This window comes from Zosterops lateralis (genome assembly GCF_965231275.1).
Source record: "Zosterops lateralis genome assembly, chromosome: 1".
NCBI classification, from domain to species: domain Eukaryota; kingdom Metazoa; phylum Chordata; class Aves; order Passeriformes; family Zosteropidae; genus Zosterops; species Zosterops lateralis.
In genome coordinates, this window is record NC_139762.1 from 105,000,643 (window position 1) to 105,026,195 (window position 25,553).

A 25,553-nucleotide genomic window follows, 5' to 3' on the forward strand; every position below is an offset into this window, starting at 1 on the left:
GCAACTAGATTTAGTTCAATCTAAATTAGATTAGTAAATCTAGGGATCAATTTAGATATAATTAAGTAATCTGAGGTAGAGTTATGCTATGTTATAGCATAGTATTATACAGCACCTTGATATGCTTTCACATCTCTTACAAACCTTTAATAGCAACATAGTTACTATCTAAATCTGTCCAGAGCCCCATGGCAACATTATCTCAAAAGGACTGACACTAACATTACTTAGTTCCATTATATTTGTGTGTGGTATCAATAGCAGAGTTGACACACACAGCATAAAAATGTACCACTTAGAACTGGCAAAGTGAACAAAATTTGATCCTAAAGCCTGACCTGATTTGGTAAATTCTCTTAAACTCTGATTCAACTAAATTTTTAGCTACCTTTGTTAAGGGTCATATCAGAAACAACTTTATAAATACAGAGATACCAAGATGTTTAGGCTAATAGAGGCAGCGTGTTTTCAGGTAATGCATGGCTGAAGCCCAGCTCTAAGCAATTCAAGGATGTGAATAGTCCTCTCAAAGCCAACTGATGTAGCTATTCACATAAAATTTGCATGAAATCAGAATCAAAGTAGCCAGTGAACAACCCAGTTCAAAGCTTTATTTGGGAGGTGCCTTGGTTTTGAACATTAAATGAACCTAGCCTTTTTCTCCATTAATCAGTCTTGGCCATAGCCACGAGCTCCAGAACTTCCTTACATTTATTCTCCTGTCACAGTTCTCATTTCTGGACCAAGCAGCATTTTTGCGGTGTCATACTGTTGCTGTGCCACCGCTACTTTCTCTAAGAGGTATGGACAGTTTTTTCCCTTCCACTTTTTGATGGGAAGGATGCTGGAACTTAGTGTTTCAACCAGCAAGTACAAAAGAAAAGAATGTGACAGAAGTCTTTTTCTCTGTCATGCTGCAGCAGGTTCCTGTCAAAGAAAATGAACAAACTACACTATCACTTTTTTTGTCACTGTACCTTTTTTTTTCACTGATGTTGAAGAAGAAAGATAAAACACTGCATAGGATTGAACCCTATGGTCCTAAGAGACGAGAAAAACTTTTTGAAAAGCTCTTAAGAAATATGTCCTGTGAAAAGCAAAAATGAGATGGTTCGTATGCTCGCTTAATCAATCCAAGGCAAAAGGAAGGAAATGCAAAATAACTTTTTTCCCCAGTTCAATGGGTATGTGCCCTCAGAGCACTTGGCTATATTTCTAGTCTCCTTCCCACTCTCCTGCTATGTCTGACCTTCATCTTTGTACACACCAAGCATCCAAACCCGCTTCTTCCCCACCCACTTGGATGCAATTTACAGATCTAAATGTTCCAGATCCTTCTGTTTCCAATCTCTCCAACACAATCAGATCCCCTCATCTTTACCCATCTCAATATCAGACACAAATATACTCAGAGTGCCCTTCTCCTGTTTGCCTCCAGCAACCTCCTAGCATGCTAAATCCCTTCGGCTTGTACTTCAGCACTCCTGCGCCAGCTCCACTGCTAACTAAACCCAAACAGAACATGAGGTGATTCTCCCGCCCAAATTTCAGCTCTGCCCAGCGTGCCTTACAGCGCCGTTTCTCATAGGGCAGATGGCACTCTCAGTGCCATCCTCTGCCCTACCGGCCACCGAGCCACGCTGGATATACGGCAGGGTTTTGACACTTCCTAGCTTGGCTCCTCTCAGTGCAGGGCTTCGCCCCTTCCCTCACAGACTGGAAACACCCCAGTTCGCTCCGTTCCCCATCGAGTCCTGGCCGCCAAGCCGCGACCCTCACTGCTCGCCACCTGCTTCCTCCCCTAACTCACGTTCACACGAGCGCCCGTTCCATCACCTGGGTCCCTGACACGTCTCTGGCACCCCTTTCCCAGCCCCGCCGCACCTGAGCGCGGCACTCCCGCGGCCGCCGGCCCCCGGCCCCTCTCCTCCCGCTGGCAGAGCAGGAGGGGCGGCACCTGCGGGTCCGCCCCATTCTCCTCCCCTCGCCTCCCCTCCCCTCCTCTTGCCGAGAGAGAGAGACCGAGACCCGGAGGGAGGGAGAGAGAGAGAGACGGTGGCACCGAGGGCGCCGGGAGGGGCTGCCTGAGCGCAGCGCTCGGCGTCAGGGGAGGGAAGGGGATATTAAAAAAAACCTAAAGCAAACCCCTCAAATTTCAAATATTTAAATTAAAAAAAAAAAAAAAAAAAAGTGAGGGAGGTGTAGAAGGAGAGTGCTTCAAGTTTTTCTCTCTCTGGCCAGCAAGGTAAGGGAGCGGCGCGGGCTCTGCTTCGCTTTCTCGCCGGTTTCTGGGAGGGCACGAAGGTAGCGGGATGGGGCGGCGGCGGCGTCCCCGCTGGCGAGTGAGCGGCGCTCGGCGTTGTCACCCCTGGAGCGCAGCCCGGGGGCGGCGGGGGCTGCGGGCTGCCGGCGGCAGCGCCGTGTCACCCCAGGGCTACGGGCGCCCGCCCCTGGGTGGGCTCCAGCCCTTTGTTACCGGCGCCCTGGAGCGGGGCGGGGGGGATGACCCGAGCGGATGGGGCGGGAGACCCTCGGCCGGGGGGCTGCGGGAGCACAGCAGGCTCTGTGCCCGGGCGGGCGGCGGCCGAGGCTCGGGAGGAGGCGGGCGGGGGGTGCAGGTGCTCGGCCGGGAGCGGCGGGCGGTCGGTGCGCGCCCCCGCCCCGCGGTGCCAGGCGCGCGGCCGCCGGCAGGGGGGGCTCGGCCGCCTCGCCCTCCGCGCCCGCGGGAGCTGCGCCCAGGGCGGGGAGCGGTGACAACGCGGGACCGGGGGGTCTGCGGGCACTGCTGGACACGGGCAGGCCGCCTTTGAGGAGGGAGGGGAGGACAGGGCGCCGAGCCCCTTTGCGGGGATGGGGGGCCGTGGCCGTGGCGGAGGCGCGGCGTGTCCCCGCGAGACGCGGTGGTGGCCGCGCTGCCCCCGGGCCCTGGTGCCTCCGCCGCGGGGCAGCTGAGCGACACCGCTCCTGTGCTGCGGAGGAGCAAAGGTAGAACGGGGAAAATGAAGCCGGCGGCGGCTCCCCGCGGCACTGACAGATGTACCCGGGGGCCTTTGGGTACCGCCGGGTCCGGCCCTTCCCTCCCAGCGCCTCCCGAAACCCCCGAAAGATAAAAACTTTGTGTACACCGTAGGATTTCGGCCGGCTCAGCGGGCGGGCCGAGCGTTGCTGTTTGTTTAGGCCCCGAGCCTGCAAATATTCATCCGTATTCTGAAACTGAGGAGTTATCAATGGTTGGATGTGTTTGAAGTGGGGGAGACTCTTTGAGTTACCCCGCGGAAAAATATTTCCCATGGCTGCTGCCTGTCAGCATGTTTGCTTTGAATACCCTGCGGATAGGACCTTTTTTTACATTATTCTGTTTGCCTTTCTTTGAATTGCTGCCTTTTCAGGCTTTTTCACTGAACGATACTTTAAATATTATTAAAATAATGCTTCATATTCTTCCTACTTCACTGATACCTTGTTACAAAGAGCTTTTTAAAAGATGGGAATAAAATGCTGCTGAGAAGAAAATGTGTCTTTTTTCCTGGCTGGGAATTACTGAAGCTTTATTTCATTTATTTTTGCAATTATTACTGTTGTCTGAGAGGTGAAGCAAATAGGTGCATAGTTCAGTTGCAGGTATAGTTATACATGTGGCTTCTGAGACAGGTAAAGCTTTCAGCACTTTTAAATACTGCAATGCACACCTAAGTTTGGGGTTTATTAAGGGATATGTCCTCTAAAGAGAAATAAGGATGGGTCTTATGTTGATGGAAAAGCTCATTACATATGAGTTAGTGGATTAAAAAAAACCTTTACAAATTTTAAATTTTATCCTGTAGAATTTGCTTGTGAGTACAACAAAAGCACTTATGAAGCTGGAGGATTTGCTTGTTAAATACCTCTTTGCAAAGGAATAGGGATTGTTTGAGTGTTCTCAGAGCTGTTGAGAAATGTTTAGTTATTTGTAATTTTTAACATTGGTGGATTTTGTACATATGCAAACTTTTTCTCATGTATTTTCAACTATTCCCAACAAAACGCTCCAGAAAGTCAATGAATAATGCTCAGTATATGCCTACCTGTTTAAATGGTTGAGTTCTGAGCCCTAAAGGTTTAAGTCAACATCTATAAATACAGATAAAAAACTACAGTGTATATTTTTGCTTACTGTTAGTAGCATTTGTGCAAAACATTTTTTTTCCTAAGGTGTTTAGTATGAAAAAGAAAATTAGCTATAAGAAACAATTTGTACATACCAGGAATTTTTACTGGGTTTGGCTGTAGATAATGTAGCAATCTTAAATAGTGAGGATTTTTTTGGTAAGGCAGTTTTTAAGTCCAGGATGTAATACTAAAGGAAATAAGCAGTAATAGGCAAGCTCATTACTGAGCTTTCCCTGGGAAAATTAAATTACATTAAGTTTCTTAAGATTGCATGAGGACATCACAGATGAAAGGAAGGGTGGTCTGACTGTGTGAAAAGTTTGTCTAGTCTCAAGAAAAGCACATTTGGTTCAAGGTCTTCTGAAACACATAGCTACTGGCATTGATATTTGGTGGTTCAACAAGTCATGTCCAAAGTATTTTGCAGATACAACGTAAAGAAAATTTGGAGTCCAATTTAGAAGACTCTAATTAGTTGCTATGGGAAACTATGCTATTTCCCTTTTTTTGAGGGAAAAATGTCAATACCAGTGTGAAGCCAGTCACACTATGAATGCTGGGCTCTTTTTTCAGTGTAAAACTCGACTCAGTATAATGTCAAAAATATACTCTAGGAAATCTTTTAGTGAAAGCTGGAAAAAAAAATTGAATACATTTATCTGTAATTTTCAGTGCTTCTAGGAAATTTAGAGTGGGCAGAGGACAGTAAGGTTTTTACTTCCAGTGGTGTAACCAGCTTTGTAGTACCTTTTATATTAAACATGTGGTTTTTAAAAGTGCTTTTTTTGCTTTGTGTGGTTCTGTACCATATGTTTTGTATTTAATTCTTTGAATGACCACTGCAAGGCAGCCAACTTTGGGTAAATGTGGCAACTGTTAACTCGCGCTTAGCAACAGTGCACAATAATCAGGACGGGAAGTGAGGAAGAATACCATGTCTAATTGAAACTACAGGGGGCATTTAGCTAGGTAGGATGTAATTAACAAAACATGGAGCTTGGACATGATATTAAGGCATCACATCTTGACTCTTGCCAAAAAAGGATTGTGAAATCAATAACATAAAAAAACTATTTCATATATTTGGCTTTATACTCTGGAAGAACAGCCTCCTTGAGATGAATGTTCTTTGCCTATTCTTGCATAATAATTTCTTGCATGTAATGCAAAAGATGCATTTTGTTTCTAAAACATAATTGTGAGGAGGAGAACTGTTGGGAAAACAAACAAATGAAGGAGTAATAAGCCTTGACATTCTAACAATCATGTCTTTCAGAGAATTAGTCCTGTGAACTGGAGTTCATTAGATATAGTAAGCAATTAAGATATCTCTAATGTCCTGAAAGAGATTACAGCAGCAGTCATAAAACAACACTAAACTTTTACAATTAATGTGTTATTTTTTTCACAATTGTTGACTTTCCTCAAATCCTGTCTGGTCATTACTTTCCTTAATTTGTTGAGAAGAATATTGCTTGTAAGAAGATGTATTCAAAACACTTTTGCCTAATGTAGTTTCAGGTTTTATTTTTAAAAATTCCAGACCTGATAATTTTGTTTCATGTGGTATTCCCTGTAGAGATACATTCATGGACCAATTTTATTTCTTGTATAACCCAAATACATCTTGTTTCTAAGAACTCTGAAGATATTCACTAGTTTTCTCTTTATTATGTGAGGATAAAGTTTCAGGGAGTCATTATCTGCAACTCCAAGCAAGCTACTATAGCCCCTGGTAATGGATTTGCATTTGCAGGTGGGTAGTGAAGATGACCCAAAACCAAAAAGCCATTCTTTGGAGGTGCTTGTATTGGTGAACTATCCAGTAGAATTAGGCTCTTAATAATTAAATAGAATCAATAATGTTTTTATAATCCAGAAGTAAAAAACACAGGATGTCTGTTGAAGGAACTTGTAGATGACAGAAATTTGGAAGTGTTTATTCACAATGGGGACAGCCAAATTTTGTACACTGTTGTTGTTGGCTTGGTAACATCAACAGAAGAATGGAGTTCTTACAGAAATTACAGGCTGGATCAATGGGCCAATGCCAATTGTGTGAGGTTTAATGAGGTAAAGTGCCAAGTCCTGCTCTTGGGTCATGATAACCCCGTGCAACACTACAGCCTTGGGAAGAGTGGCTGGAAATGTACCCAGTGGAAAAGGACCCAGGGGTATTGGTTGACAGCCAGATAAACATGAGCCAGTATGTATCCAGGTGGCCAAGAAGCCCAGTAGTATTCTGGCTTGTATTATATACTGTGGCCAGCAGGACCAGAGCACCAATTGTCCCTCTGTATCCAGCACTGAATGAGGCTGCACCTTTAATCCTGTGTTCTGTTTTGGGCCCCTCAATTCAGGAAGGGTGCTGAGGTACTGGATCGTGTCCAGACATGGGCAACAGAGCTGATGATGGTCCTGAAACACAAGTGCTCTGAAGAGTGGCTGAGGGAGGCAGGATTGCTTAGCCTGAAGAGGCTCAGAGGGGACCACCTTGCTAGATGGGTGTTGATCTCTTCTGCTAGGTAACACGTGATAGGACAAGAGGAAATGGCCTCAATTTCCACTAGGGGAGGTTTAGATTGGATATTGGGAAAAAATTCTGCATTGGAAGGTTTGTCCAGCATTGTAACAGCCTGCCCAGGGAGGCTGCTGAGTCACCAGCCTTGGAGGTATTCAAAAGAAATGTAGTCATGGTTTGGTGGTGAACTTGGCAGTGCTGGCTTGATGCTTGGACTCAATGATCATATAGATCTTTTTTGACCCAAATCATTCTATGATTCTGTGATTCTAAAATGTAATTAGGTTTGGGTTGGATGACTGCTGAAGCCTGGTGAGCTGGTTTCTCTTGTCTTACTCTGTCACACAATAATGTCACAACTTCTCTGAAATTCTTTTGGGACATGAGAGACCATAGAGAGCTGTGTAAATGACTACTTTCATTGGTGTATTTAATGTTATTCTCATTGAGTTAGCGTTTTAAGTTCCATGGCACCTCAGATGTTTAGTAAAAAACCTCCATATACTTGACCTAAAAATCTTGCATCATATCAAGTGCTTTGGTTAATTTGCATTTAATTTTTTTAGCAGTTACACTGCACTAACTAAAAAAATGTTAATAAAATATAAAAGATAGGAAGAACTATGTGTTGTGACATAAAATCACCAGAAGAGTAAGAAGGTAGGGAGCAGCCTGGGTCAGTATGACGAGATATGATTGATTAATATTTCTCATGTAAGGTTCTGGGGAGGTTATTTTGAGCTAGTTTTTCAAACTGCTGGAGATATGAACAGAAAACAGTGTGGGCAGACCTAAGATACTGTTACTTAAGAGATTACCAGACATCTGTTGTACTGGTTCCATGAACAAGCCTGGAGTGAGTAGTTTTGTGAAATACTGTGCAGAGATCCTGTTGTTCTCTGTCTCCTATCTCCACCACTGTCTGTAATTAGCTCTTTTCAAGATCCTTGTGGTCTGATCAGAGCACTTTGAGGTAAATGAAGAAGTTAGTTACTGAATGTAACTGTGGTCTGAAATACACTCTATTAATAGTCTTCTGTTTTAAAATGATGATTCATCTGTGTGTCTCACCAAAGGTGAAAATATTTCCCTAGCACCTACAGTGTGAAGCTTCTTTAGATGGCTATTTTAAGCTGCTGAACATTTTCCTGATACTCCTGTCCTTCTGCACCAAATTCTGCTGCTGCAGCTCCCTCTGTAGCACTGATTTCTGTGTTGAATGGAGTGTACACCACAAAAATTTCAGAGAAATTGATAGCCTTTTTTAAAAGGCTCTGTTTATACAGCTGTTTTTTTCTAGAGCCATACTAAATTTCAATTTGGCTTCATAGAGAAGTATTAATGTTCATATGAAACATTTTACCTCTAGCATTTGAGAGTTATTAGGATTCGTCCCTCCCCATCCACTTTCTTTTATAATGCAACCTCCAACTTCAAAACTTGCTTTCTTACAGACTCCCAGGTCTGTATGCGTAAGGAAACCTAAGGACAATTTTTCTGAGAATGTGATAGTTAAATTATACTTTTAATTTTGTAGAATTGCCTTATGCCACTCCCGCGCCCCCCCCCCCCCCCCCCCCGCATTATTTCCAGCTGCCTTTTGAAATGTAGAGGTGGTCATATGCAATTGTAAATGCCAGTGCTTAGGGAGACTTGTGTATACTCTGAGTTGTATGGTCCTTGTTGTGTTATCACTCTGGAGTAATTGAGTAATTAGAAGAGTGTTTGGAAATTGCTTTGAGCCTGATCCTCCACAGTGTTTCTAGTAAAGAGGAAATAATCACTTATTAAAAAAGTGAAGTCTGGCACAGCATTTGGGCTTAGTGAGATCCAAGCTCTTTCTCCATCACACCCACTTCAAAGAGATGGTGTAGTGGTAAGGAATAGCAAATCCAGAGAGCTGAGCTTAGCTGCTTCTGATGCTGTAAGGAATCTGGACAACTACCTCTTTACACTGGAATCCCTGGTGAAATAGGGGTGTTCACAGCGAGGTTTTACAAATGTTACTCTTGCCTACCCATGCTCAGAATGAAGAGCCTATGTTACAAAATTTTGTCTTGATGGCTTGATTTGGGATTTGCAGAGAGCCAAGTGCTCTGTTCCCTGTCCTGAGCCCTGTGTCCTTTTACTGCTGGTACAGTACTTCACTGCCATTAGTTCTCTACTTACTATCTCCTTGGTGATAATGTGTTTCACAGTGTGATTGCATCTCAGTTTTGCCATTCAGGAGAACAAGCCGTCCACTTTTACTGCTTTTGTTCCTGCCTCACTGACCATCTCCCTGTGGCTTCCCAGGAAGTCTCCCAAACTCTGTGTTGCCTTGCAGCATTAGGTGGCTTTATTCTCTTACTCTTTTACACTTTAAGTCCACTTTGAGAACAGCTGTTTCATAAAGGAAGCTTAATCTTGTAATTTCTTTAAACCATTTATACAGAATCAAATTCTTAGTGCAATTAGGTGATTCCTTTGGGAAGACCAAGAAATAGGTCTTGATTTTTACCACTTCAATGCACTGAATCAAGAAGAGGGAAACAGCTTCCTGCCAGTCATGTTGTACGTGACATTTAAGAATATAGGTGGTTTCCTATTCTTATAAAAAATGCTTTCAAAAATTAATATGTATATATAAGATGTTAAGATACTGGTTTTTTTAAGATTACTCTTTTGAATCTTAACCTCTTAGAAGTTTCTGTTTGTGAGAACAATAAGAAATTAGGTGGATTAGCCAAGTGATCAGTACCACCCCACAGAGGAGCAGTTTTGAAGAAAACATAGAGGAGAAGGGTGGGGAAGGCAAAGCCATCCAAGAACACTTTAATGCCTCCAACAGAGGCACACAGAACTACCAATGGAGTATTTAAAGCAGAAATTCAGAGTGAAAAATATGCATATCCTCACAGTCCCTTTTGCAGCAGTTTCAGTGAAGTTTGACAGTTAGTGCCTGCCATATTTTTTTTCTAGTGGGAGAGTCAGCAGTCAATTTCCAAGCCTTTTGAGCAGCATGAAGATAACTTGCCTGCCAGACTGTGAACTTGGAGGAAGAAGGTGAAATAACAATCATGATTATAGCAGATGTGGAAGGTGAGCTGGATTTCAAGGGCACGAAGATTAAAACATTAGCTGTCACAAACTTTTGTGTCAAGAGCTATGAAATGACAGGTTATCTAAAAATACAGATTGTTTTGTTTTGCTGCATTAACTTAGTAATACTCTTCTTTCTTACTACATGTCTGAAAGTGTTTTGGGTGCTACATGGAAAATACATAGGAGGCAGTTACCTCCTCCAAAGTACTCAAAGCTATAAAGGGTAGTGTGTATATTTGTGCATGTACATACATATATATATATAAGAAAGAAAAAAGGACATGAATTAGGAATGCTGAGGTCTAATATCTTACTGATCCAATACATTAGTGGGTCTTTAAAGAAGATTCTTTTTTTTTTAATGATTGACTGGCTGAGATGATTTATACTGGTTTTTTGTGTTCACAGTTTGCCTTTATAGACCAGAAGTTCTTAGTGGGTAGTAGATATGCCACTAGTAATGTTATTCAAAACAATATGCCTTAGAAGCTTTAAACAAAGGCCACCACCACAAAAAAAATCCCAATTTAATTTTAAACAACAGATGTGACCTTGCGGCAGAAAAGCCTGAGAAGGAAGGGGGAAAAAAAGGATTCTTCTGGCTGCTTTCAGCCATCATAATGAACAGTGTTGCTTGTTGACTGTCCAGCTTGGCTGTTTTATTGAGGAAAGTCTTGTGTCTGGTGTCTGGGCAGACAGATGCTCAATTTTCATCTGCAGCACAGCTGACTGGCTTTCTGTCAAGCTTGGCTTTGGGGTGAGTCCAGTTGTCATGTGGATTTGGTGTAGAAAGAGGGAGGCCATGCTTGCAATAGGAGTTAAGCACTCCCCTGCACAGTGCAGTGTAGGTTTTCAGCTTCATTTGCTGTCACTGTAGTAAATCCATTTCTGATTATGTGCTAAAGCCAGCCAGATTAACTGCTGAGTTGAACTTGTGAAGTTGCATGTGTGTTGCCAGAGTCCCTTCTGCTGGAAAAGGCAGATGTGTATAACCTGTAGATTCAGAACAGTTGAAAATTCATCCTAACATTGTTGCTTTGATGTCTGTTTGAAAGCTAAAAAAACATGTTTGTTTTTGATTACCATGTTTAAAGGATGCTGTCCCAGCAGTGTAATAAATGAGAATTGGATCTGGGACTTAGTTGCAGTAAAAGACAGTGTTCTTCCAGATGCTTTTTAATTGAATCTTCCTGTGAAAATGGGCTCAACTTCGATTTCAATAACATGCAGTTCAGGAGTTTAGGGCTGAAAAAGAGAGAGGAATGCAACAGATGCTGCATAGTTTTGATACTTCTTATGTTGGATGATACTGATACTTGAAGCTCCTGTTCTCTATTCTGATTCACTGTATAAACAAGAAGAGCATGAACCTCAGTGTATAACCTTGACACGACTGGATCTTTACTTTATAGGTCACTAGCAGTTTGCCCAAATTGCAAAAACTGCATGTTGGGAAACGTATGAAGTATTTGCATCAATAAAACATTTAATTTCCTTTAACAAAAGCTGTTTTGTTCCTTGGGCTTTTTATTTTTAAGAAATAAACCTTCAGTTCTTGATTCATTGTATTCTAGCTGAGAGTTACTGAGAACGTCCCAGGTAGATTTGACAGGGTAATAAGTCAAAACTATCAGTGCAGATCAGCCATGAAACAAAATACATCATAATATGTGTTGTTTTAATGGGATTTCAAAAGTGGCCCTGCCAAGAGTGTGAGTTTGGATTGGTTGACCTCCAGAGATCCCTTCCAACCTGAATGATTCTGTTGTTGGTTGTAAAGTGGGGTGGTACAAAACCCATAAAACTTGGCAGTATTACCTTTTGGTGAGATACAGCTTCCTGAAGCAATTCATCTGGCCCAAGGCCTTTGCAAAGATAATCAAGGAACAGGCTACTGGCAGCCTGAACTGTTTTGGTAACCTGCTTTCCACTTGCCTCTTTCTGGCTATTTTTCTGCTATATGCCAGATGTGCTTACTGTATATCCTCAGAATTATGTGCTGGTTGCACATCCAGTCATGCACATCAACAGAGAGACTCCATGAGTTCTGCTACTGGCAGCTCTCTGCTGCTCTTGTTGTGTTGGTGGATGGCAGCAGGAATGGTCTAGTGATTGAGGCATCGCTGGGCATGTGTTAATAGGAAGGCTGCAAAGCTTGAGTGACTCCCTAAGAGGTTGTTTGGCCTGTCTGGGATGGAAGATTGAGCATCAAAGGGTAATAATGATACCTGATGGATTGACATGGTTGCATTGTCTAAAATCAGTCTGCCTAGATTCACATTCATAATTGAACATTTTACTCTAAAGAGACTTGGAATAAGCCCAGTATTATTAATTTTAAACCTTTTTCAAGGCTAAAATAAAACATGCATAAAAAGGAGATACTTGTTATTTCAGTCAATCACTTCTTATTTTGTTAATTAGTGAGATTTGGAAACTGCAGTTTTCAATGACGTGCCCTCCAGCATCTTTCTGTTGAGTTGTATGTGTGTCCATATGTTTTATTTTTCTGGACATACTGATCCTTATGTGATGATTCAGTATGTGGGTTGCAGTTTTTCCCTAGTTGCCACAGTCTAGCTGAACACACTCCATATGTAGAGGAAAACCAGCCAAGTGTGGAAAGAAGGAGGTTGTGCTTTTTTTGCAATTATGAAAAGAGGAATGGAGGCTGGATGATAAAATAGCTTTTCCTGCTCCTAGTATTATCTGAGAAAAACGTGGGAGATTGAGCTTTTGTAAAAAAACATGGCAAGGGGGGGAAAGAGCTAGAAATTTGCAATTGCAGATTGAATTTTCTTTGAGAAATTCCACCTCAGGAAGAAGTTGACTGGCAAATTAACAAGAGCCAGAAAGCAGAACTGTTTTATGATTCATAGTTAATCCTTTGCCCCAAAGACAGAAGCAGGTGTATTTTGGGGCCATATGCCTGGAAGGAGGCTGGCCTCAGGATGAATTCATTAAAACAATTCTGTCCTCGCTGTTCAAAAGTGCAGTTCATGCTGAGAGAGACTGATAAATTTCTCATTAAGAAATGCTTGTTGAAAAAGTGGTCTATTCTCTGTGTTGTCAAACTGTCTTTCTGATCTGGAATAAATTACGTAAACTGTGTTCCTTTCAGCCAGTGTGCAGAGATAAGAGGATGCACTGGTGAATCTTGTGTCCATTCTGTCATTACGTGTGCCAGAAAAAATAGCCCCAAACTAAATGTATAAGCAGAAAATTGTTTTAAGAGAAATGTCCCCTTTGATGTCAAACTGAGAAGTAAATAGTTAAATGCAATTCCACCATATAGCCACATGAAGGATAATATTCAGGTTCTGATGTTCTTTGTTTTGGAAATGAGGCTTGCAATTATCTGCTTGCAATTTTTACTGACTTTTACCTATCCCTGTAGGTTATCCCATCTGTAATTGTTTCTCTGTTTCTATGGATAAACTTATTTTTACTTAACAGAGCTTTTAACTGATGATCACTGTTCTTTACTGTTCTATTCTTCTGCCCATCCTTTAATGAAGAGTATTGCTATTATGATTTTAATAAGACTGAGGAATGTTCTTGTGTTTTGAACACTGCCTATTGCTATTATATTCTATGGCAAAAAAGGATGGGGACTTGTTTAGGTCATGCACACGTACAAGCTTTATTTTGCCGTTGAATGGCTTAGTTCAAGGTAAAGAGTCAAGTTAAACTAATTATTATAATAGACTGTGTTAGAAGACCTAGAGTTCTAAACTAGCAGTTTGAGAGATGGAAGATCCAAAGAAAATATGTTGTGATTTTTCTAAGAAAAAGATACTGGAGTGCAGTCTCCTCGGATCTCATTTCATAGAATCATAGAACTATTGACAGAGATTTGAGGTGAACTTGTGTCCTTTTACATTTCAACCAAAAAACATGCAATGTGTCTGGAGATACCACCTTGGCCATGGGAAATGGAAATTTCTTCAGTCACTGAAGGAAAAGCATGATGGTTTACTTAAGAGGGGAAAAGAAAACAACCTTTCTTTGCCCTCTTAGGTGGTTCTCTCTCTCTCCATGGCTGAGTGGTGTAAAGGACATATATTTAAATGTAAGGGAAAATACCTCTTTAAAGACTATAATAAATGCTTATGCAAAGCTATAATGTATGTTTTTCTCCCAGATGCTGGTCTGTGTATTAGCAGGTAGAGTATGGAGCTTTTGCTACCATGGTATATTTCACACCATTTACACTGATGTACAAAAGAAAGAGAACCCTTGCAGTCCATAATTAATATTTACAGAGAAATTGCTAACTTGCATTAGAGAAGGGTTTCATGTAGTTTCATGTCTTGTTTAACCAAATTCTGAATGTGTTAGAAAAATAAGTATATCTATTCCTAAATAACTCTGGGATGGCTATCCTTGTCTGCCTGATTGGAGGGACTATTTTTGGTAAAGAATTGGACTTAATCTACAGGTCTCTTGCTCAGCTGTGAAGAGGCCAGGAAAAACAGCTGTAAAAATGTTGATGTTGGCCATGAATTTACATAAGTAACAACTTGCTTGCTTTCATGTGTATACCCAGGGTGATATCACAAAGTGGAGTTGGATCTGCAGAAGATTTGCTTTTATTTCCAAATTCTCCCACAGAGAGATGGCACATGGCTTCTATATACCTCAGTTTCTCTTTCTCTAAACCAAGGGTGTTCTTGTTGGCCTGGGAGTTTTTAAAGCACTGTGTGATAGTAATGATTTGATGTTAAGGTCTTTTATGACTGAGTTTGGAGGGCCCTTAGTTCAAGTCTCCTGTCAGGTCCTTGGGCTGCTGAGCTTCGTACTTCTGTCAGAAAGCTTTAGACCTCAAAGAACAAATGGTGTTCTTGGCATACATACAAGCAGCTATTTGGCTTTTATGTTCAAACCTTCTGTTTAATTTCAATTAACTTCATTTTAATTAATTGAATTTAGACATTGCTGCCTCTGGTTTGCCTGTGAAAGCTATTTGCCGTGCACAGAGAGCCGGGACAGCATCTTCACTGAGATGACTTTGTGGTGAAATGGATTCGAAAGTCCAAGGCCTTTGGTCAGTGAAGCAGCCCATGGCCAGGGCTCTGTTTACCCACCACAGTGGTGCTAATCAGTATCTGCACTGGTGTCAAAGGAGTGGATGAAATACCCAGTGAAAATAGGCTGTGTCGTGCAGAAGGTCTTCAGCTGGCTAGAGGAAGGAGTAGTTGAGGAGGGAGTAAATAAAGCTCTTGCAGACCACATGCTGTCACAATCTTTCCCCTCCCCCCTACCTCCTCTTTTCTTTTTTTTTTTTTCTTTTTTTTTTTTTTTAGTTGGCCATATGTTTTAGTAGTCTAAGTATGTGTCAGCGGTAATCCAGGCTCTGTGCTTTTAAAGGATGATTACCCAGTTTGTTGCTGAAGTGAGACTTTTTCTTCCCCATTTAATTAATTTCTGTGAGAGTTGTAATTGTAAACCTCTTTTTTTATTATTTTTAATTTTTTTTAATTTATTGCAGATTACTCTTTGTGTTGCTAAATTTAACTCCCATCTCTTTTTGCTGGCTGCTGGTCTGTTCCCAGTTTGTGTGATAGAGGGGTCAAACAAACCGGTTTGTTCCCTGGATGCTAATCTGAATTTCAGAGGTGCTGTCCTTCACCCCCGGGCTCTGCTCCCCTCCCCCTAGTCCCTGATCTCTGCAAACAGCCTCCTCGGGTCTCTTTCTCCCCTCTATCCCACCCCCCACTCCAGCCCCTTCTTTCCTCCACTGGCTCACCAGAATAGTAAATGTTGATTATCCTTTCCTGCTCATCCCATACCCCAATTCTTACTTAGGGTGTTTGATGTACTAGAGAATTGATGCTCCTAAATTTCAAATGGTTTAAAAGCCTGCTGGTCTGTGTGTTATATTAATGATATCATGGTGCTTTTTTTGGGAATCAAATTTTATGGATTTTCATGGGTTAAAGCAGGTACAGGGTTTTCTGGTGAGTTAAAAAAAAAAAAAAGGTGGTGACCTTTTGTCAGGGTATGATGAGGGTCATCTTGGTTTTATAGAAAATAGTGATTAGGAGCTCCCCTCTGTAGGGAGCAATTTCTCAGGTCACCTTGACGGAACAAGGAGAGGTTACTAACGCTGGATCCCTGCTTGTAACCCATCTCCTTGGTAGTTCTCATAGCATGGATACAGTTAACCTCCTTCTTGCCTTAAAAAAAAGGAAATGTGGCTAGTGGATAGGCAAAAAGGCGTTGTCCTTGCACCGAATAAACCCTCCTACCTGTTATGTGGAAAATAAACCCACACACGTACCGCCCTGGTAGATTGAAATGTATGTGTGTCGGGGAGGAGGGGAATAACACGTAGGAAAAGATTTATGCCTTCCTTTGGGCTGTTGCTTGGTAACAGAAAATGCCTCTTAAGCCTATTTTTGGAGAGGGGAGGGGTGAAACTTGATTCAGTGACCATCTGTCCCAAGCTGGTTGATTTCCTGTTGAGCTCTCCTTTGTTTCTGTCAAACAATTGATTCTTACCCTTTACAGATAAGAATACTGTTGGTGACATTGCCCTGAATCAGCAGGTTGCCTTGTGGCAACCACAAAACAGACCTATTAATTTTAATAATTTTTATAATGTTTAAGGGGTTTCAGTTTTTCAGTGGCTACTGGCTGTGGTTTTACTGGGATTTATTTATCTGTGTTGAGGTTTTGGTTTTTTGATTTTTAGCTCTTTGAGAATGCCTGCAGTACAGTATGCAAGCGTAATATATGTAATTGAAACATTTTTAGAGAAGATGTAATAAACTGTTTTTTCAGTCTGAAATGTTGGGGAAAAGCAGCCATGGTTTTGGACCTATTAAGCCTTTTTGTCAGTGGGGGGGGAGCAGTAGTTAATTGAAGTCAGTAGTGAAGAAATGCCCACTGTTTCTGTGAAAACAAAACCCAGATTCTTAATTGCAAATGGAATATTTGCTATTGTTCTTGCTTAATTGTCAGAAAATCATTCTCTGTTTGACTACCTCCTGATGTTTGCTTAGTAGTAGTGTGCTGGAGAGATTTGAACTCAAGTTATTTTTAAGTCATCTGTTTTATTTATATTGCAGAAGCCCGTATTTTTCCTTTAGTTTTATTCATGCAGGGTCCAAGGCCCATGCATATGCCAATATGTGTGTGTCCTCTGTAGCTGTGATTACTTAAAAGCATTCCAATACCATTTTCTTCCCTCCCCTGAATTTCAGCATTCAGAGAAGCATTTCATAGTTCCAGGTATCTGCTGAAGGGGAACTAAGGCACGTGTGACACAAAGAGACAGGTAATATCTGCAAAAAACCTAGTGAAGTCCCCCAATGCAGTAGGAAAATTATAGCCACTGTTATTTCCTTCAGTCATTGAAACTCTTTCCTGGAGTATTTCCATGATGATGTGTTACAGAGGAGGGTGAGAAGGAAAGAGTTTCAATACAAATGTCTTGGCATCTTACAGGTCTTTGCTTATTTGAGTTTAGCCTACTTGTCACTCAGTAGATGAAATTTGGAGGTAATTCCCAAAAGTCACTTCACAGACTTGGAGGTGTTAGAAAAGTTAATTTCCCTTTCTCTTCTATTTTTCCCACATGCTTTCCAGATTGCTTTCCACAGGTAAGAGATCTGTTGTCTGCAGCTTTCAGCATGGTCCTGGATGTGTGTGGATTCAGCTCTTTTTGAACCCAATGGCAATATGCCTACTGAACAGTGATTTAGTGAGTGTTGGGTCAGGGATTCCTGTGAGATTTCCATCCTTTTAAAAGAAAGTTGCATCTGTGATTTGGCTCAGTAAGGGAGGTTCATATCAAACCATGTGAATGAGCCTGTGGTCTGTCAGCCCTTGCTCCTTGTTGGTTACCCATTTCCTCATCCCAGTCTCAGCCTTTCCCTCTACTTTGCTGCTATTTGTTTGAAGCATGCTGGGATTTGGCAGAATAACTGATCCACTTGAAAAACAACATGGTTTTCTAGGTTACTTTTCAGATGGATGAATCCTTGATCCAGTTTACCTGCTGAGTGGCATGCCAAGCTTGGTGCAGTGTAACACAATGGAGTGGAAGTGATCGGTACTGAGTAGATTTTTTTGGTTTTTCTTCACAAACCACTAGTGCCAAATGTACAGTGGAGTGGTTTTAAACATGTATTCTCTTTTAGGTTGAGAAAGCCTACTTTTGGATTTTACACTGGACGGGTGTAAAAATTAATTGAATGTGCATATTTGCTGCTTTTTTGGTGTTTGTTTTTTTTTTGTTAGAAAGTGATAGCTACCACCAACATGCCTTTTGGCTATTTTCTGTCTGTCTTGAGATTATACTGAGATCAAAAAAATCATTTGTAGAACTAGTGCCAACTAGATCAATGTTGACCTGAGAGTTTAAACCTGGCAGTGAAGGAACTGTTTTGAACTGTTTTAAGAACTGATTAAATTTTGCTTCTTCCTGCAGACTTAGTTTCGTGAAGGGAAAAAAAAAAAAAAAAACCCTGGAAATTTTATTTCAGGCTTGAAATAAATGAAAAATGAAGCCTTGTTCTAGATATATGGAACATATTTTTGTGTCTGACCTAGAGAAGATGATGAGTGGTTGTTCTGATCTGGGTTTTCTCGGAACCCTTACAAGAGCATTACTAAGCCGTGTGACTCAAATTGTAGGGAACTGACAAAAAGTCCAGTTCTTCCGGCATCTGGGGTAAGCAGCTGAGTCCATGGCCTGTGCAGATGGCATAGCAGTTAGAATAAAGCCCTGCACTTGTCTTTGTGCTTTCTCTGCCTGGGTTGTACTGCACTTCTCTCCTTAGAACAGATCTGATGTGCCCTTTGTTTCCAGATAAAAGCATCTCCAGATCTGCCAGTCAGAAAGCACAGCACCTGTGGCTTACCCTACAGACAGGAGGGCAGTAATTCTAGAACGGGAGGTTGGTGGAAGACTGGCATCTGCTTGCATTCACCTTCTCATGTTGCTTTTGCGAGGATGGAATTATTTATGCACTTTTTTTCCCATCCGAATGCAGTCAGCCAGAGTCTGAAGAATGGCTATTCAATGTCAGGGTGTTTGGCAGGGGTTTTCTTTTGGGAGGGAGAGCACAGAGGTAGGGTCATGATGAGGTGGTTCTCCATGCTGGGTGAGTTCATGTATGTGCCTCAGGTATGTAATTGTTGCAATGTTACTGCAGTGCAGTTCTGACTCAGCAGCCCTTTACTAAACTGAAACAATGACATCCATAATACAAATTTGAGAAATCTTCCTGTCTTGTGATAAAATGGCCTATTTGTGGTTTGCAGGACAGAGTTTGGGCACTGTAGCAATGACTTTATCCTGTAAGGATAAGAATGATGTGACCCTTTCCTCCCAGCCAAAACCTCCAACTCCAAAACCACATGCATCAAAGGTGCAAGTGCCAAGCTTCCTTCTAGGAAGGGATGGCAGTCAGGGAGGAAGCAACAAAAAAAATGGCTTTTAGAGAACCCATTCTGTCCAGCAAATAGCTTCCTGAAACTACAAAATTGAAACTTAACTTTGGAAAGGAAAAACCCCACATTCTTCAGTGGAGTTACATGGCCAATTACTTCCTGGTCTGCCACAGCCCTGCTCTGTATTAGAAGTTATGGCTTTGGTGAACAGAGCACCAGACACTGGACTATGCTCATCTTCTAATCTTTGCTTAATGTTCTGAGGCCTAAGCTAATGTCTCAAAATTCTGCATTCTACCTTCTGCATGTCTCTGAATAAAATATGCCCTTTTGTCACCTGGCTCAATTTCTTTATGAGTGTGCTTTCCTTTGTAGAGATGAGCCCTTTTCTCACGTAAAAAGGGGAATACCAGCTCCCATATTTATCTAAAAAACACATGAGTGGATGAGAAAGTATTCTTCCATACATAGTAACTGATTTGATTTAATCTAGATCTTCTTTTTGATTTAACTCATAAGTTGCAGTTGCCTGGAGATACACTGCTGTTTTGCTCTATGAGCAGTGCTTTAAAAGTGTAACTTTGGTGTTTACTAATAATGTTTAACATGATCCAGGCATTTCATATAATGTAGTGTGAAAACAGAATCTGGACTATTGCATGTTAAACAAGTGTTGCCTCTGTCTGATACTGCTTTATATATATGGGCAGAGGATTGCAGAAGACTGCAAATAAGTGGAGGATGTAACTCTTACGTGTGACAATGTTATCCTGGAAAGGCAGTTTCTGTGAATGGAAAAGAAATACCTTATCAGTTGAAAGAGAAGTGAACCAATGTAAGGAAGGCAAAGCAGTGTCTCTGAACTATTGTTACTCTCCAGGCTTTTAGATGCAAAGATTTGTCATCACAAGATGACCAAGCAGACCAATATTTCTACTTTTTTTTCTTTCCTTCACTGAGCAAAGATATGATTATTTCCCCACCCTTGTTCTCATGAGGTTGATTTCAAATGGTTTTGCCTGGAGTCTTTTTCAGATTTTTTAAAGTGACTAGATAGCAGCAAAGAGTAAGGGGACAGAAATAAAATTAAACCAGCTAAGGCCAGCAGCTGGGAGATCTTTGTTCTGTTCAATGTTGACCACAAGCTTCCCAACAGACATTGGTGGGGGTAGGGGCAAGGATCTCAATTCTTTATCTTCTTAATATTCCTTTCCTCCTTCATGAGTAAAATGGAAATGAAGTGTTACTTAAATGACCAGCTAAATTCTTCTTAGTGTTGGTGTTGAATTAACATACTCTGTAAAGCCTGTAATAAACTGTGGGGTGACAGAAATACCCTGGGAAGATGTTCTGATTTTCTATTTTCCTTGCAGTATGTTAGCTTAAAGTGAATTATCTAAGTACAATGAAAGTGGGTCCTCGTTTTACTCTTCTTTTTGGAATGCACTTTATTAGTGATATCCAGAGGGGTCAGCAGCATAAATGTTTGTTTCAAGGCATGTTGAGTGCAAAGGAGGGGGGTTCACAGTGAAGAGCTGTTTTGTTTGGTGAGGCTGATGAGGAGTGAGGCTGGAATTGCTCATAGCTGTCATTCAGGTTTTGTTTCAAAGTCCAAGGACCTACTGGGAAAAACAAAAAGCTAATGAAAGCTGACTGTATTTCAACCCAAACCCTGTGGAATCCAAAATGATGTCCTGACACTGCATGTATTCTTATTCTCCTGCATTCCCATGGTTACTAAGGTAACAGGTTTTTAGAGGCTTTACATCTTCATTGTCAAGTATTTGCTACACTTATTGTTGCTGTTTGCAGATTAGGGCAATTTAAACAATGTCTTTTGAAATGGCAACCAAAAAAATACAAAAAGAAATATAGTAGAAATAGATGTAATGAATCAATTACCTTCCCTTGTTTAAATTTTCAGTGCTACAAATGTACAAAATGTCACACTGGTTTAGTGTAGGGATTTTAGGCCCAGGAAAATGCTTTTTTTTAAAGCTAGTTAATTACAGAACTCTGGATACAGATGTGAGGAGTCCCAAATGTGACTTAGTGCCTTTTTTGACAACAGAATGGTGAAGAAACTGAAATTGGTGTTTGTGTTGGGGTATTACCTCTCCTTATAGTACATCCGAGACAGTGAGCAAAATCTTCTAAGTTGTGTTGCCTACTGAATCTGTGACATCATACTGGAAAAATTAGGCAGCTGGGGAAAAAAATTACTTATTTTCTAGCAAAACTTAACTATATGCCGAACTCTTGAACACACTTTATTGATGCTCCTCTGTGTCCATTTAGATCAAGCAGAAATATGCTTGTTCACATCTTCACTGGAAAACTGGATTATAGATGAGGTGGTCAAGCTTTGTAAGTGTATCTCCAAGAATACAATATTTAAATTTATTTAGTGCCTGCTGACTTCTTGAAAGTTAGTGCATTGCTGCAGCAAAAATGTTTAGCATCTATGCTAGGAGAACTATTTTTTTTTTTTTAATGGCGAAAGTAGTGAAGTCTTTACATGATAATTTGTGCTCCGCAGCTGAGATATGGTATATAATGATTCCACTTTGCCTGACAGAGATAAAATGTTTCTAGTTGAGATGAATCCTGCTAGACTGGGAAAATACAGATACTGTTCTCCCGTAGTGTCCTTGAAATGAGTCTTTTTCCATAGACTCAAGAGCCCTTTATTGGACAAACCCATGCAGTGGGTGAGATCCTCATGGTGCTGAAGTGAATCACCACCAGTGTCCATGCTGTCTTCAGCCCATGCTGGGCAAGACTCAGCATATGCTCTTAGACCACTTTTTTTATAAGGGTGGGTTATATGGGACAACTTTCTTGCTGCTTATTTGCAGCTAAATATAGTTTTTTTGAAAGCATAGGTGGGGGCCCTGTTGAGCATCATTTTATTACAGTTTTGTAGATGCTGCTGACGGTGGTTTGTGCTCAGCCAGGCACTTCTGGTCTCAACCATCTCCACCCCCAATATCAGCAAGAGGTAACTTTCTTGAGGTGGACAAGACTTAGGAGCCTGGTGTTCAGATAAGTACAGAGCAGATTACCCCAGAAGAAGGGAGGTGACAGATGGGTGGCTGACGCCAGAGGGGTGAAGCCGAATGCAGACTGAATTAGTCCCTGCAGTCAAGGACAGAAGGTGCTTGGCACGCAGCTCTCACAAGTTATCATTTTAAAGTGTTTGTAGGGAAGCCTTTAATTTGATTAGGTCATTTCCTTAATAGTTTTGTACTTGTGCTTGTTGCATTGCCCTGGACAAAGGTGTGATTTGACATCAAAGTGGCTGTTAACTTTGAGTTTTATAATACACCATTTATATATAACAAGATTTAAGTTTTTCTGGTACCTACAAAAGGCTTAATTAATGAATGTATGTATGAAAATAGATACACTTCTGTGAGATTACTGAAGGAAAGGTCATATTCCTTCCATCTCACTCAAAAAGATGTATGATGCATAAAAAACATAAGGTGTGCAACTCAAAAAAATTATGCAATGTGCCATATAATTACTATTGTTTATTAAATTTTTAATTTTGTTTTTATGGGGTTTTTAAAACTTGTTTAAACCTGTTGTCATACTTTCAGCACTTCTTTAAGTTTTTTGAGAGTTGTAGAACCAGAGGAGAAAAGAGATTTATTATTAGTGCTTTCTGAAGCTTTTGAGATCCAAAGCTACCAACATTCAACATATGTCAGTTGTAAGCTTACTAATAGGGCTTGTAAATTCCTTAGTTGGAAAAGAAAAGGTCTCTGAAGTGTAAGGTTTTTAAGGACAGTCTTGAATCCAGAAGGGTCCACAAGAACTTGTTTTTTAAAAATAAATAAAATAGAAAAGTCATACTGCTGTTTCCCAAACTTGGGATAGTCATTGAAAGCTAATGTGGCAGGAGGCTGTGGCACCCCTCTGGCAGAATTTTTCCATTCTGTAATAAGTATCTTCCTTTCCTGCTGGAGCAGGGATGAACATCCATCCATCTCTCATGCATGGAGCTTTTCAGAGCAGTCTGGAGGGGCCTCTACTTTAGGGAGCAGGGAGGATATCAGGATGCTTTTTGTATGCTTTGACATTCCATATATAACTAAATATCATTTAAAAGCATTTGTATGGGCCTCAAAGGACCTTTCCACTTTGCTAATGAAAATCAACTTTGCTTCTTTCTTCTTTTGGTCCCCCATCCAAAAGGTAGGTCTTGCACAAAAACATATTTTTCAACCCATTTTTTTAATCAGTGCTACTAATTTTGGGGTTTTTAAGCATGATTTTTATCCCTTTTTGGTCAACTTTTTAGATTCCATTTTTAATTCCTGTTGAAAACTTCTTTTCATGATAATCTTAAGGTTTCTGTTGGATAGGCTCCTTTCTCTTCAAAATAATTATTTCAGACAGATTGAAATATGTTATAATGATTATATGAAACTTAAACTTTAATGAGTCATTAGGTACATGTTCTTCCCTTCAATGTGCTGGTCATTGATTAGATTCTAGGAGATTCTACTGGATGCTTCATAACTAAGAGTGAATTTGACAGTGAATTTGGGATCAGAGCTTGGCAACCTTGACTTAATTTTTTTTTTAAAGCATTGCATTTGTTGTGTTTTGGTTTTGTTTTAGTGGAAGATGTTTGAATGCTCTTATTTTTAAATAGCAGCCAGAAGAATTTACTTCTTGCTTACCTCTAGATCTTTCAAAAGTAAGTTATTACCCTTCAGTGAGGTAAAGGGTATTTACCTCAGTAAGAACCAACTGTGGTTGGGCACCAGAGAAATCAGGAGGAGTTTCTTTTGCTGTATGGTTTGGCTGTTAAAAGCAAATTGAAGTTAAACTCAGGGTTGACTTAGCTGTTTGCATTCTTACATATGGCATGTATTTCTGCAGTTGTCTTAAAAGATTTTGGAGTCTGAAAGTGTGGGTAAAACCAACAAGATTAATTAGTTGCTGGAATGTGTAGTGTGCTGCTGGCTCAAAGAATGGAATGACTTCTATTCTTTGTGGATAAAAACAACTTTATGCTTTAGCAGACATATAATTTCTAGACTAATAGCATAGTATGAACCATAAATGAGTTATAAATTTGAATTATCTGCAGAAGATGCAAATTTTGTTCTCCTGAGCCATTCGGCAGTCTCCCAGTTTATTCACATTGACAGTGATGGCTGATGAAGAGGCACAGACATTGCAGGATCAAGCTATATATTTAATTTCTGGCACAATGTAAGCTCTTCAAAGTGTCTCTTGTTGGCAAACAAGAAAGTTTTTGCAACATAAATAAGTGTTGTATCTTGCAGCCTACACTGAAGAGAGATGGAATGAAATGTAAGAATATTCTTTGGGTTTTGATTAAGTGGTTTTCTCTGGGAAAGCAGAACACGGAAATAATTCAAGAACCCTTTTAAGGCTGCAAGATTTAACTACTTTATATCTTCTTCAAGCACCTTGTGCTGAACACCATTTGCTATATAAGAAACAATGACTGAGTAGGTTGGAGGGTTCTCCTCAGTAACTGCATAAAAGAGAGACTGATAAAAAGCAGTATAAATCTATTATTTTCTCATCCTCTTTTCCTCCTATAAACTGACTTTGTGGAATTTCCACACAAAATTCTTAAAGAATGTCCCATTTTTAACATGGCTGCTCTCAAATCTGGGTGGAAAAGCTGTTAATTATGCACTAGAGCTAAAGTAAATTATTAATTTAGTAACTTCTTCATGTGACACTTAGTGTTATAATAGAAAAATTATTATCACATCTCATTTATTGGGACTATCTAAACTGAATGTATCCAGTGATAATTAAATAGAGAATTTTTGTAATATTTGCATTAGCCTATTAATCTTTTTCTTCATTAAGTGTATGGAGTGCTACAGCCTCTAGTTAGATAGGTATTGGTTGGATAACCTTATGGGAGGAAATTTGATGGTTTTCAGTTCTGTTTCACGAAACTAAAATACTCCTAAGGCCAAATAAGTACAAAAGATTGGTTGCAACTAACTGATTTGCAGCAAGGAAACCAGTGGAAACCAGAAGGCCAAGGGGGTTGTCTTCCATCTGTGCTGAAGATACAAAGTCATGCTATCTATAGGAAAAGAAAGATGACATTGCCCTTTAGCCTGGGTTTAATGTAGGTCAGTTGGGTCACCAGATGACATGACTTTAATGGCCAAACTGCTTTTAACAATTGCCTTGGGCAGTGTTTAATTTCACTGATCTTTGCCAGCCTTCAGGAGAAGAGAGAGGAGAAATCCACCTTATCTTTTGGTTTTCACACTGTGACGATTTAATCCTATTTTGTACTGAAATTTCTCTAATGAAACCTATTACTTAGTACACACTTGCTGTAGTTGAACACAACATAGATTTGTATGAAAGTTCGGAATGA

At 40.5% G+C, this 25,553-nt stretch overlaps 1 protein-coding gene across 1 annotated transcript in view; it reads left to right on the forward strand.

Annotated features, from left to right (window-relative positions):
• The first annotated feature begins 1,998 nt into the window (after positions 1–1,998).
• GREB1L (GREB1 like retinoic acid receptor coactivator) overlaps positions 1,999–25,553 on the forward strand; it is a 129,510-nt gene continuing 105,955 nt past the window's right edge. Inside the window, exon 1 of the mRNA XM_083856799.1 lies at positions 1,999–2,245. The gene's annotated coding sequence lies outside the window, so the exon portion shown is untranslated. The remainder of the gene's footprint in view (positions 2,246–25,553) is intronic.